General features: G+C 43.1%; 1 protein-coding gene across 1 annotated transcript in view; it reads left to right on the top strand.

The window, feature by feature from the left end:
• LOC106604127 (catenin (cadherin-associated protein), alpha 1) overlaps positions 1-14,209 on the top strand; it is a 246,912-nt gene that overhangs the window by 19,558 nt on the left and 213,145 nt on the right. The gene's annotated exons all lie outside the window — the stretch shown is intronic.

A 14,209-nucleotide genomic window follows, 5' to 3' on the forward strand; every position in this document is an offset into this window, starting at 1 on the left:
ATCGCTGCAACTCCCGTTCGGACAAGACTAACTATCAATTGGATATTAGGGAGAAAAAGGGTAACGAATGAAAAAAGTAGGCCTGTCGGCTACCTGGTTTGCGTGCAAATGAAGGCATATAAATGTGCCCTTTTGGGGATCTGATCGTATTTCTGATTGGCGTAATGCACCACCACTAATGAGACGTGAAGCTTCTCAAAGTAATGTTTACTTAAGCTCCAAACAACACACAAAGACAGTCATTCTCCATGGACGTAATAGAGACTAAAGTTCCTCAATGGATTTGAAAAATCTTTACAGCTCTCTTTCGATTAACCACTCTGCGTGAAATGGGACAAATGTCATAAAATATGCCTGCCTGACTACTACTTATCCATTGCGCAAATATCTTACAGCGGTGTCTGTCACAAGCTCATTAGGGCACAGAATATTTTATATAAAGTTGTACATTTGCTAGCAGGAGCTTCGGTTGAACCCAAGTCAACAGACGTTTCAAGTTTGGCTATACATGACCTGCCTGCAACAATGTGATTTATAGAATATTTATTTTTATCAGAATATTTTCTACCTGCAGGCTGCTATTTTTTTATTTTTTTTTATTGTTGCCTTCATAATTGACAATTTAATTAACTTTTTATTTTGTATAATTTTTATTTGGATAGAATTAATTAACCACGTGACAATGATTTTGAGATACGAAGATGCTATTATATATTTAAATGAAACTGTGTGTGGGGAAAAATACACGGTCGGCCCGGGATTTGTTATATTCTGGGACAGCCCTACTGGGGGCTGATTTTCTGTGGCCACCGTGTCTGTACCAAATGGCACCACATTCAGTGTATATAGTGCACTACTTTTGACCTGGGCTCTGGTCACTATATTGACTATAGGGGCGCCATTTTGGGACGAGCACAGACTCCTAGAGCAGCATTCATGGCTGCTGGGTCACATTTTTTCAAAACCCGTTTGAGTGAAACCTTTCTAGGCAGCAAGCAGTCTACGTGTCTGACGAGGGGTAACGTTGCTCTGAATGTCATTGTTGGAACATTTCACCGAAGACGGGGTTTGACACAAGCATTTTTAGCAGCCGTTGTTGTAGTTAACCTACTAAACATTTTACAGAATCCTATATAATTCATTTTCCCCTCCAGTAACATTATTTTTTGGTGTCTGCTCTCGCAGACAAATTATGAATTTATAAGAGTTAGTGCTATGGGCTGGTCCTGATGGGAACTGAGGAGAGTGGGGCCGGTTCAGACAAAGTACGGACTGTATTTGTGTGGACCTGAGACAGACCTAGGTATTTTCCTACCACTGGGCAGGAGTAAGTTATCTCATTTCTTTAGCCAGGGTATAGTCCATTCATTAACAATTACCACTGTTTTCCATGGAGTCCCGACATCCCATAAAACATTGAAGCATTGCCACAAAGTGTAATATTTTACCGCAAACAAATTCCAACTCTTTCCTCCGCTTCTCTTTTCGTCTGTGAGGCTACAATATATGGCATTTCCTGAGGAAGCTGTGACGTGAGCTGTAGTCTATTGCGTGTTTTGTCTATGTTTACTATTGTGTTCATGAGTCAGTTATTAAATGTGTCTACTGCTTTTCATTAAATCAACAAGTATTGCATTCGGGTGTGTGTGGCCTACAGAACTTGGTTCAGTTATGGCCTATATAAATCTGTTCATATGGGTAGAATATTGTATATAAATTTGTTCATGTGGTTATATAGAGGCTGAAGGTTAACCTGTTTGGGCTAGGGGGCAGTATTGAGAATTTTGGAAAAAATATGTGCCCATTTTTAACTGCCTCCTACACCAACTCAGAAGCTAGAATATGCATATTATTGTTCAGGTTTGGATAGAAAACACCCTAAAGTTTCTAAAACTGTTTGAATGGTGTCTGTGAGTATAACAGAACTCCTATGGCAGGCAAAAACCTGACAAGGTTTCATGCAGGAAGTGGCCTGTTTGACAAGGAGTCGTGCCTCTTGCATCTGTTTATTGAAGAGTAAGGATCTTAGCTGTAACGTGACAATTCCCAGGGCTCCAATAGGCTCTCAGGACCCGGGAAAATCATGAAGGTTGACGAGGCAGCCTCAGGCTGAAACAGATTATCACCTTATTCAAGTGTCCCATTAGGTGACAATGGAATGAGGCGCGTGCGCGATTGGCCCCCGTGGAGTATTTTAATTCGGCTGTTTAGTTTATTGCAGATTCCCGGTCGGAATATTATCGCTTTTCTACGAGATAAATGGCATAAAAATTGGTTTTAAACAGCGGTTGACATGCTTCGAAGTACGGTAATGGAATATTTAGAAATTTTTTGTCACGCCATGCGCACGACCGTGGATTACCATTCGTATAGTGTCTAGAACGCACGAACAAAACGCCGCTATTGGACATAACTATGGATTATTTGGGACCAAACCTACATTTGGTATTGAAGTAGAAGTCCTGGGCGTGCATTCTGACGAAGAACAGGAAAGGTAAGAACATTTTTCTTATAGGAAATGTTATTATGGTGAAGGCTAATCTTGCCGGGTGTCTAAATAGCTAGCCGTGATGGCTGGGCTATGTACTTAGAATATTGCAAAATGTGCTTCATCCGAAAAGCTATTTTAAAATCGGACATATCGAGTGCATAGAGGACTAATGTATCTATAATTCTTAAAATAATTGTTATGCTTTTTGTGAACGTTTATCGTGAGTAATTTAGCAAACTGTTAGTAAATTCCCCGGAAGTTTGCGGGGGGTATGCTTTTTCTGAACGTCACATGCTAATGTAAAAAGCTGTTTTTTGATATAAATATGAACTTGATTGAACAGACATGCATGTATTGTATAACATAATGTCCTAGGTGTGTCATCTGATGAAGATCAAAGGTTAGTGCTGCATTTAGCTGTGGTTTGGGTTTTGGTGACATTATATGCTAGCTTGTAAAATGGGTGTCTGATTATTTCTGGCTGGGCACTCTCCTGACATCATCTAATGTTTTGCTTTCGTTGTAAAGCCTTTTTGAAATCGGACAGTGTGGTTAGATTAACGAGAGTCTTGTCTTTAAATAGCTGTAAAATAGTCATATGTTTGAGAAATTGAAGTAATAGTATTTCAAACGATTCAAAAATCGCGCCACTGGATTAGACTGGCTGTTACGTAGGTGGGACGAATTCATCCCGCCTAGCCCATAGAGGTTAAACAGTTTCTACAATGTGTTTTAAAAAAAAATAAAAATGTATCTAGTTTTTACACCATCCATTTAAGACAAAATTCACAAAAACATTATCAACAAAAAAGCGTAGCGAAACACTAATTATGGGGCAGAAATAAGTGCCTAAAATGTTTATTTCAAATGACCTCAAAATACAAGCGTAGCCTACATGACAATGCAGCGACGTAAAAACAAGTTTACTAACGAATCGTCCAAGAGCTTCGTGTTCTGGTCTCATAATGATTTTCCTCGAACACGACATTTACTCTGTACCGGTACCCCCTGTATATAGCCTCCACATTGACTCTGTACCGGTACCCCCTGTATATAGCATCCACGTTGACGCTGTACCGTAACACCCTGTATATAGCCTCCACATTGACTCTGTATCGGTACCCCCTGTATATAGCCTCCACATTGACTCTGTACCGTAACACCCTGTATATAGCCTCCACATTGACTCTGTACAGGTACCCCCTGTATATAGCCTCCACATTGACTCTGTACCGGTACCCCCTGTATATAGCCTCCACATTGACTCTGTACCGGTACCCCCTGTATATAGCCTCCACATTGACTCTGTACCGGTACCCCCTGTATATAGCCTCCACATTGACTCTGTACCGGTACCCCCTGTATATAGCCTCCACATTGACTCTGTATCGGTACCCCCTGTATATAGCCACCACATTGACTCTGTACCGGTACCCCCTGTATATAGCCTCCACATTGACTCTGTATCGGTACCCCCTGTATATAGCCTCCACATTGACTCTGTACCGGTACCCCCTGTATATAGCCTCCACATTGGCTCTGTACCGGTACCCCCTGTATATAGCCTCCACATTGGCTCTGTACCGGTACCCCCTGTATATAGCCTCCACATTGACTCTGTATCGGTACCCCCTGTATATAGCCTCCACATTGACTCTGTACCGGTACCCCCTGTATATAGCCTCCACATTGACTCTGTATCGGTACCCCCTGTATATAGCCACCACATTGACTCTGTACCGGTACACCCTGTATATAGCCACCACATTGACTCTGTACCGTAACACCCTGTATATAGCCTCCACATTGACTCTGTATCGGTACCCCCTGTATATAGCCACCACATTGACTCTGTATCGGTACCCCCTGTATATAGCCTCCACATTGACTCTGTACCGGTACCCCCTGTATATAGCCTCCACATTGGCTCTGTACCGGTACCCCCTGTATATAGCCACCACATTGACTCTGTACCGGTACACCCTGTATATAGCCACCACATTGACTCTGTACCGTAACACCCTGTATATAGCCACCACATTGACTCTGTACCGGTACACCCTGTATATAGCCACCACATTGACTCTGTACCGTAACACCCTGTATATAGCCTCCACATTGACTCTGTATCGGTACCCCCTGTATATAGCCACCACATTGACTCTGTATCGGTACCCCCTGTATATAGCCTCCACATTGACTCTGTACCGGTACCCCCTGTATATAGCCTCCACATTGACTCTGTACCGGTACCCCCTGTATATAGCCACCACATTGACTCTGTACCGTAACACCCTGTATATAGCCACCACATTGACTCTGTACCGGTACACCCTGTATATAGCCTCCACATTGACTCTGTACCGGTACACCCTGTATATAGCCACCACATTGACTCTGTACCGGTAACCCCTGTATATAGCCACCACATTGACTCTGTACCGGTACACCCTGTATATAGCCTCCACATTGACTCTGTACCGGTACCCCCTGTATATAGCCACCACATTGTTATTTTACTGCTGTTCAACTTTTTTTCCTTAACTGCATTGCTTGTTCTGACCTCAGAATGAACGCTGAGGGTAAAGATCTTTCTAAGCTGAAATATTTAGATTAGCATATGAATGACTTGCAATTTATATTTCTGGACTTTAGAAGCCATCCATCCAACCCATTTTTTTTTTTTATTCAGAAAAGCAATTTCATCGAAAGTTACGCCCCTGCTACATCCTAATAGATATAAGAACACATTTTCAGCCATATAAAGAACAGATTTGCATGATTTTAAATGAAATGCTACAAACAAAGCATTGTTTTCTGATCTTTAAAGAAAGACTCATAAACATATACCAGCTATGCAGCTGGCTTCAGTTTCCCAGCCAAATAGGCCCATAAGGAAACTCAACGTGAGGGGTTCAGGGTTGCATAGTACCTTCCACAAAAACTTTTGCTCGACAGCCATGTAAGCAAGAACATAGCTCGTGTCTAGTAAACACGTTTATACATGTAGAATTATTTTTTTTTTTTTTTATTAAACATGTAAAATTATGACACAGGCCTTGGTCTGTATTCTATAACAAGACAAAGCACCACTTAGTTAAGGCCAGAGGGATTGTGTCATGAACCCAGCAACACAAGAAAGCCAAGACGAACAGCGCTACTTTATTTATTACACCAGATGATGTGTAACGCGCTATGTTATTTATTACACTACAATGAGTTCACAAACTGGTGTTCACCCCTGTTGGTTTAGCTTGACCATTTTAACTTTAAGATGTCATTTTGTTTCTTCACTAAGGAGCAGTGTGATTGATGGTGTATTAAGCAGTATTTTCTGGCCTGTAGGCTAATTCAACTAACACAAAGTACATGTGACTGGCACCTTGTTCAGCAAACGGAGTCTGCTGCTCTGTAAGGGCGAGGTCTGCTGGTCTGTACAGTCGTAGCCAGAAGTTTTGAGAATGACACAAATATACATTTTCAGTTTGTATGATGGCAATTTGCATGTACTCCGGAATGTTATGAAGAGTGATCAGATGAATTGCAATTCATTGCAAAGTCCCTCTTTGCCATGCAAATGAACTGAATCCCCCCAAAAACATTTCCACTGCCTTTCAGCCCTGCCACAAAAGGACCAGCTGACATGTCTGATTCTCTCGTTAACACTGGTGTGAGTGTTGACGAGGACAAGGCTGGAGATCACTCTGTCATGCTGATCGAGTTCAAAAGGAGGGTGGTGCTTGGAATCATTGTTCTTCCTCTGTCAACCATGGTTACCTGCAAGGAAACGCGTGCCGTCATCATTGCTTTGCACAAAAAGGGTTTCACAGGCAAGGATATTGCTGCCAGTAAGATTGCACCTAAATCAAACATTTATCGGATCACAAAGAACTTCAAGGAGAGCGGTTCAATTGTTGTGAAGAAGGCTTCAGGGCGCCCAAGAAAGTCCAGCAAGCACGAGGACCGTCTCCTAAAGTTGATTCAGCTGCGGGATCGGGGCACCACCAGTACAGAGCTTGCTCAGGAATGGCAGCAGGCAGGTGTGAGTGCATCTGCACGCACAGTGACGCGAAGGCTTTTGGAGGATGGCCTGGTGTCAAGAAGGGCAGCAAAGAAGCCACTTCTCTCCAGGAAAAACATCAGGGACAGACTGATATTCTGCACAAGGTACAGGGATTGGACTGCTGAGGACTGGGGTAAAGTCATTTTCTCTGAATCCCGTTTCCGATTGTTTGGGGCATCCGGAAAAATGCTTCTCCGGAGAAGACGAGGTGAGGGCTACCATCAGTCCTGTGTCATGCCAACAGTAAAGCATCCTGAGACCATTCATGTGTGGGGTTGCTTCTCAGCCAAGGGAGTGGGCTCACTCACAATTTTGCCTAAGAACACAGCCATGAATAAAGAATGGTACCAACACATCCTCTGAGAGCAACTTCTCCCAACCATCCAGGAACAGTTTGGTGATGAACAATGCCTTTTCCAGCATGATGGAACACCTCACCATAAGACAAAAGTGATAACTAAGTGGCTCGTGGAACAAAACATCATTATTTTGGGTCCATGGCCAGAACTCCCCAGACCTTAATTCCATTGAGAACTTGTGGTCAATCAAGAGGCGGGTGGACAAACAAATCCCACAAATTCTGACAAACTCCAAGCATTGATTATGCAAGAATGGGCTGCCATCAGTCAGGATGTGGACAAGAAGTTAATCGACAGCATTCCAGGGCGGATTGCAGAGGTCTTGAAAAAGGAGGGTCAACACTGCAAATATTGACTTTGCAATAACTTCATGTAATTGTCAATAAAAGCCTTTGACACTTATGAAATGCTTGTAATTATATTTCAGTATTCCATAGTAACATCTGACAAAAATATCTAAAGACACTGAAGCAGAACTTTAGACATATTTGTCATTCTCAACTTTTGGCCACGACTGTAGTAGTGTGATGCTAGGAACCCCATTTGTGTTCCCAGTTGACTGTTTGTTAGTGGTGGGACAAAGTGTGGTACTGGGTGAATCACACAGCCAGCATTTCATGGGTTTTGACCTCCTTTTAACTGGTTGTGTGTTGGGTCGATGGCTGGCTGTCTCTCGCTCTGTGTGTACCAGTCAAAAGTTTGGACACCTACTCATTCCAGGGTTTTTCATTATTTGTTCTATTTTCTACATTGTAGAATAATAGTGAAGATATACACTACCGTTTTAAAAGTTTGGGGTCACCCACCAGTCTCAACAGTGAAGGCGCAACTTCGGGATGCTGGCTTTTGAGGCAGAGTTGCAAAGAAAAAGCCACATCTCAGATGGGCCAATTTAAAAGAAAAGATTAAGATGGGAAAAGAACAGACACTGGATAGAGGAACTCTGCCTAGAAGGCCAGCGTCCCGGAGTCGCCTCTTCACAGTTGATGTTGAGACGGGTGTTTTGCGGGTACTATTTAATGAAGCTGCCAGTTGAGGACTTGTGAGGCGTCTGTTTCTCAAACTAGACACACTAATAAACTTGTCCTCTTGCTCAGTTGTGCACCGGGGCCTCCCACTCCTTTTTCTATTCTGGTTAGAGCCAGTTTGCGCTGTTCTGTGAAGGGATTAGTACACAGCGTTGTACGAGATCTTAAGTTTCTTGACAATTTCGCTCATGGAATAGCCTTCATTTCTCAGAACAAGAATAGACTGATGAGTTTCAGAAGAAAGGTCTTGTTTCTGGCCATTTTGAGCCTGTAAGCGAACCCACAGATACTCAGCTAGTCTAAAGAAGGCCAGTTTTACTGCTTCTTTAATCAGAACAGTTTTCAGCTGTGCTAACATAATTGTAAAAGGGTTTTCTAATGATCAATTAGCCTTTTAAAATGAAACTTGATTAGCTAACACAACGTGCCATTGGAACACAGGAGTGATGGTTGCTGATAATGGGCCTCTGTACGCCTAATGTAGATATTCCATTAGAATCTGCCGTTTTCAGCTACAATAGTCATTTACAACATTAACAATGTCTACACTGTATTTCTGATCAATTTGATGTTATTTTAATGGACAACAAATGTGCTTTCTAAGTGACCCCAAACATTTGAACGGTAGTGTGTGTATGTATGAAATAACACACATGGAATCATGTAGTAACTCCAAAAAGTGTTAAACGAATCAAAATATATTTGAAATTCTTCAAAGTAGCCACCCTTTGCCAGAAAAACCCTGGAATGAGTAGGTGTCCGTACTTTTGACTGGTACTCTGTGTTGGGTAGCTGGCAGAATCTGATAAGTCGCTCTCTGTGTGTGTCTGTCTGAGGCCTCTGGCTGTATGCATTAGGTCAAGGTCACTGTGGTGTGTGTGTGTGTGTGGGAGAGAGTTTGGACTTAGCCTGGGTCAGACTGCCTTTTTCTATTCCCTTCTCATCTCTCTTCTCCTCATAAATAATTTTCTAATGCAATAAACTCTTAGCCTGGATCCCAACCAGCCTCTACTATGCTTTGCTCTGAGGCCTTGGCTGGTATCAGGCCCAGCAGTGGGCTATTGTGGATGCTCCCCAAATGACTCCCAACACCCTATATTGTATACTACCTTTGGCCAGGGGGCCTATAGTAATGTACTATATAGGGAATAGGGTGCCATTCGGGACATACCCTTTGGGCTAGGGGAGTGGAATTTGATTTAAAACAAAGTCTAAATGTTTCTCTTAATGTGTTTCTTGGCTGGAAGGGATGGAGGAAGAGTTTTCTGCACCTGATAAATTAGTTCCAGTATGCCTGCAGAAGGTCATGGGTCACTTATTTTTTTTAAATGATACTTTTGTTGAGAGGATGAGACCAATGTGTGGATGGCGTGTTTAGGCCTAATACCAGCTGAAGCTAGCAATGGAGTATTAGTAGTTATTCTTATTCTTCTTATTTATTATTTATTCTTCTTATACATTCTTATTGGCTTATTGACTCTTACTGACTCTTATTGACTCAACAGCCTTGGTTTTCTCAAATGATTGCCTCGCCTGGTTTACCAACTACTTCTTTGATAGAGTTCAGTGTGTCAAATCGGAGGGCCTGTTTTCCGGACATCTGGCAGTCTCTATGGGGGTACCACAGGGTTCAATTCTCGGGCCGACTCTTTTCTCTGTATATATCAATGATGTTGCTCTTGCTGCGGGTGACTCTTTGATCCACCTCTACGCAGACGACACCATTCTGTATACTTCTGGCCCTTCTTTGGACTCTGTGTTAACTTACATCCAGACAAGCTTCAATGCCGTTCAACTCTCCTTCCGTGGCCTCCAACTGCTCTTAACCTCTCTAGGGTATGTGGGACGAAATCGTCCCACCTACTCAACAGCCAGTGGAATCCCGTGGCGCGATATTCAAATACCTTAGAAATGCTATTACTTCAATTTCTCAAACATATGACTATTTTACACCATTTTTAAAGAAGACTCTCGTTAATCTAACCACACTGTCCGATTTCAAAAAGGCTTTACAACGAAAGCAAAACATTAGATTATGTCAGCAGAGTACCCAGCCAGAAATAATCAGACACCCATTTTTCAAGCTAGCATATAATGTCACATAAACCCAAACCACAGCTAAATGCAGCACTAACCTTTGATCTTCATCAGATGACACTCCTAGGATATTGTTATACAATACATGCATGTTTTGTTCAATCAAGTTCATATTTATATCAAAAACCAGCTTTTTACATTAGCATGTGACGTTCAGAACTAGCATACCCACCGCAAACTTCCGGTGAATTTACTAAATTACTCACGATAAACGTTCACAAAAAACATAATTATTTTAAGAATTATAGATACAGAACTCCTCTATGCACTCGATATGTCCGATTTTTAAAATAGCTTTTCGGCAAAAGCACATTTTGCAATATTCTGAGTAGATAGCCCGCCATCACGGGCTAGCTATTTTGACACCCACCAAGTTTGGTACTCACCAAACTCAGATTTACTATAAGAAAAATTGGATTACCTTTGCTGTTCTTCGTCAGAATGCACTCCCAGGACTTCTACTTCAATAACAAATGTTGGTTTGGTTCAAAATAATCCATAGTTATGTTCAAATATCCTCTGTTTTGTTCGTGCGTTCAAGACACTATCCGAAGGGTGACGCGCCGGCGCGTATCGTGACAAAAAAAGTCTAAATATTCCATTACCGTACTTCGAAGCATGTCAAACGCTGTTTAAAATCAATTTTTATGCGATTTTTCTCGTAAAAAAGCAATAATATTCCAATCGGGAAACCCTGTTTTCGTTCAAAGACTGAATCTAAAATGGACTCTTCACGTGCATGCGCGCCACAGTCTCATTGTTCTCAGATCGACCACTTACCAAATGCGCTACTGTTTTTCAGCCATGGCCTGCAAAGTCATCATTCAACGTTCTGCCGCCTTCTGAGAGCCTATGGGAGACGTAGGAAGTGTCACGTTACAGCAGAGATCCTCAGTTTTCAATAAAAAGAGTGTAGAAGGCCAAGAAATGGTCAGAGGGCACTTCCTGTTTGGAATCTTAGGTTTTTGCCCGCCATATGAGTTCTGTTACACACCGACACCATTCAAACAGTTTTAGAAACTTTAGGGTGTTTTCTATCCAAATCAAACAATTATATGCATATTCTTGTTTCTGGGCAGTAGTAATAACCAGATTAAACCGGGTACATTTTTTTTATCCGGCCGTGCAAATACTGCCCCCTACCCTAGAGGTTAAACGCAGGTAAAACTAAATGCATGCTATTCAACCGATCACTGCCCGCCCGTCCAGCATCACTAGTCTGGACAGTTCTGACTTAGAATACGTGGACAACTACAAATACCTGGGTTTCTGGTTAGACTGTAAACTCACATTAAGCATCTCCAATCAAAAATTAAATCTAGAATCGGCTTCCTATTTCGCAACAAAGCATCCTTCAATCATGCTGCCAAACGTAACGCTGACCATCCTACCGACCCTCGACTTCCATGTCATTTATAAAATAGCCTCCAACACTCTACTCAGCAAAGTGGATGCAGTCTATCACAGTGCCATCCGTTGTGTCACCAAAGCCCGATATACTACCCACCACTGCGGCCTGTACGCTCTCGTTGGTTGGCCCTCGCTTCATATTCATCGCCAAACCCACTGGCTACAGGTCATCTGTAAGTCTTTGCTAGGTAAAATTCCCCCTTATCTCAGCTCACTGGTCACCATAGCAGCACCCACTCGTAGCACACGCTCCAGCAGGTATATCTCACTGGTCACCCCCAAAGCCAATTCCTCCTTTGGCCACCTTTCCTTCCAGTTCTCTGCTGCCAATGACTGGAACGAATTGCAAAAATCTGTGAAGCTGGAGACTCATATCTCCCTCACTAGCTTTAAGCACCAGCTGTCAGAGCAGCTCACAGATCACTGCACCTGTACATAGCCCATCTGTAAACAGCCCATCTACCTACCTCATCCCCATACTGTATTTATTTATTTATCTTGCTTCTTTGCACCCCAGTGTCTATACTTGCACATTCATCTTCTGCACATCTACCATTCCCATGTTTAATTGCTATATTGTAATTACTTCGCCACCATGGCCTATTTATTGTCTTAACTTACCTCATTTGCACTCACTGTATATATACTTTTTGTTTTTTTGTTCTACTGTATTATTGATTGTATGTTTTGTTTATTCCATGTGTAACTCTGTTTGTGTCGCACTACTTTGCTTTATCTTGGCCAGGTCACAGTTGTAAATGAGAACTTCTCAACTAGCCAACCTGGTTAAATAAATAAATACTTAGCAAACGCTATGAACCAACAGACTAGCTAAGCCAATTGGTAAATAGTTTTCATGATTTAGATGAGGTTAGGCTGTCCCAGGCACCAGATGCCTTCTCCACGTCTTTATTCATTGGTAGGACACAAAGCCGCCCCAAAATGTATGAAAAATACTCCCCCCCCCCCCCCCCCCCCCCCCCCCAAAAAAAAATGTATGAAATGTATGCATTCACTACTGTAAGTCGCTCTGGATAAGAGCGTCTGCTAAATGACTAAAATGTAAAATGTGTCCCTATCAAAATGATGCGTTGAGACCAATCAAGGCCAATTTTCTGTCTTAGTGCAAGAGGGGCCTACCACTCGGCCTGTGTGAAGGTAGATATGGGGGAAACGCTGCCAGCCAGCCATCACTTCATCCATGGATGAAAATACAGACATATCTCTCTCTCTCTCGCTCTCTACAACCCTAGTGAGAAGCAGTTGGTGACTGGCTGCTTTAAAAAGACGTCATGAACTAGGCAGGCGCACATCTGATGCCAATGGTCTGATTTCAAACGGCCCACTGATTCCCTCTCACACCGTTGTGACGTCATGGATGGTCAGCCTGAGATTGGTTCAGTTTCCCTCAGATGTTAGCCACCTCTTGCTTTGGTTATTTTGTTGTTTGAATCACAGATTGCTTCTTTTAACATGTATATTCAGTATTTGTAGTCTGCGTGAATCAAATGTCAAACCCTGGTGTGACTAACACTGGCTCAGTGGGTTGGAGCTCAGTGGAATATCTTCATCGCTCTTCACTCTGCCCTGCGATGCTCTCCGCTGTTTTATATGTTAATGAATGCATCAAATTAACACTGAAATGTCAGCAGTTCTTTCTCCTTCTCTGGCTGTTCTTTCTCCTCTCTGGCTGTTCTTTCTCCTCTCTGGCTGTTCTTTCTCCTCTCTGGCTGTTCTTTCTCCCTCTCTGGCTGTTCTTTCTCCCTCTCTGGCTGTTCTTTCTCCCTCTCTGGCTGTTCTTTCTCCCTCTCTGGCTGTTCTTTCTCCTCTCTGGCTGTTCTTTCTCCCCTCTGGCTGTTCTTTCTCCTCTCTGGCTGTTCTTTCTCCTCTCTGGCTGTTCTTTCTCCCTCTCTGGCTGTTCTTTCTCCCTCTCTGGCTGTTCTTTCTCCCCTCTGGCTGTTCTTTCTCCTCTCTGGCTGTTCTTTCTCCTCTCTGGCTGTTCTTTCTCCTCTCTGGCTGTTCTTTCTCCTCTCTGGCTGTTCTTTCCTTCTCCTCCTCTGGCTGTTCTTTCCTCCTCCTCCTCTGGCTGTTCTTTCCTCCTCCTCCTCTGGCTGTTCTTTCCTCCTCCTCCTCTGGCTGTTCTTTCCTCCTCCTCCTCTGGCTGTTCTTTCCTCCTCCTCCTCTGGCTGTTCTTTCCTCCTCCTCCTCTGGCTGTTCTTTCTCCCTCTCTGGCTGTTCTTTCTCCTCCCTCTCTGGCTGTTCTTTCTCCTCCCTCTCTGGCTGTTCTTTCTCCTCCTTCTCTGGCTGTTCTTTCTCCTCCCTCTCTGGCTGTTCTTTCTCCTCCCTCTCTGGCTGTTTCTTTCTCCTCCCTCTCTGGCTGTTCTTTTCTCCTCCCTCTCTGGCTGTTCTTTTCTCCTCCCTCTCTGGCTGTTCTTTTCTCCTCCCTCTCTGGCTGTTCTTTTCTCCTCCCTCTCTGGCTGTTCTTTTCTCCTCCCTCTCTGGCTGTTCTTTTCTCCTCCCTCTCTGGCTGTTCTTTTCTCCTCCCTCTCTGGCTGTTCTTTTCTCCTCCCTCTCTGGCTGTTCTTTTCTCCTCCCTCTCTGGCTGTTCTTTTCTCCTCCCTCTCTGGCTGTTCTTTTCTCCTCCCTCTCTGGCTGTTCTTTCTGGCGGGTTCCCCTCCTTCACTGTAACATGGCTGTATCCTTATGGGCTGTTCTGGCTCGGACAATGGTAACTTGTATAGGGAGTAGGTTGTCATTTAGC

This window comes from Salmo salar, chromosome 05 (assembly GCF_965601325.2).
Source record: "Salmo salar chromosome 05, fSalSal1, whole genome shotgun sequence".
NCBI lineage: Eukaryota > Metazoa > Chordata > Actinopteri > Salmoniformes > Salmonidae > Salmo > Salmo salar.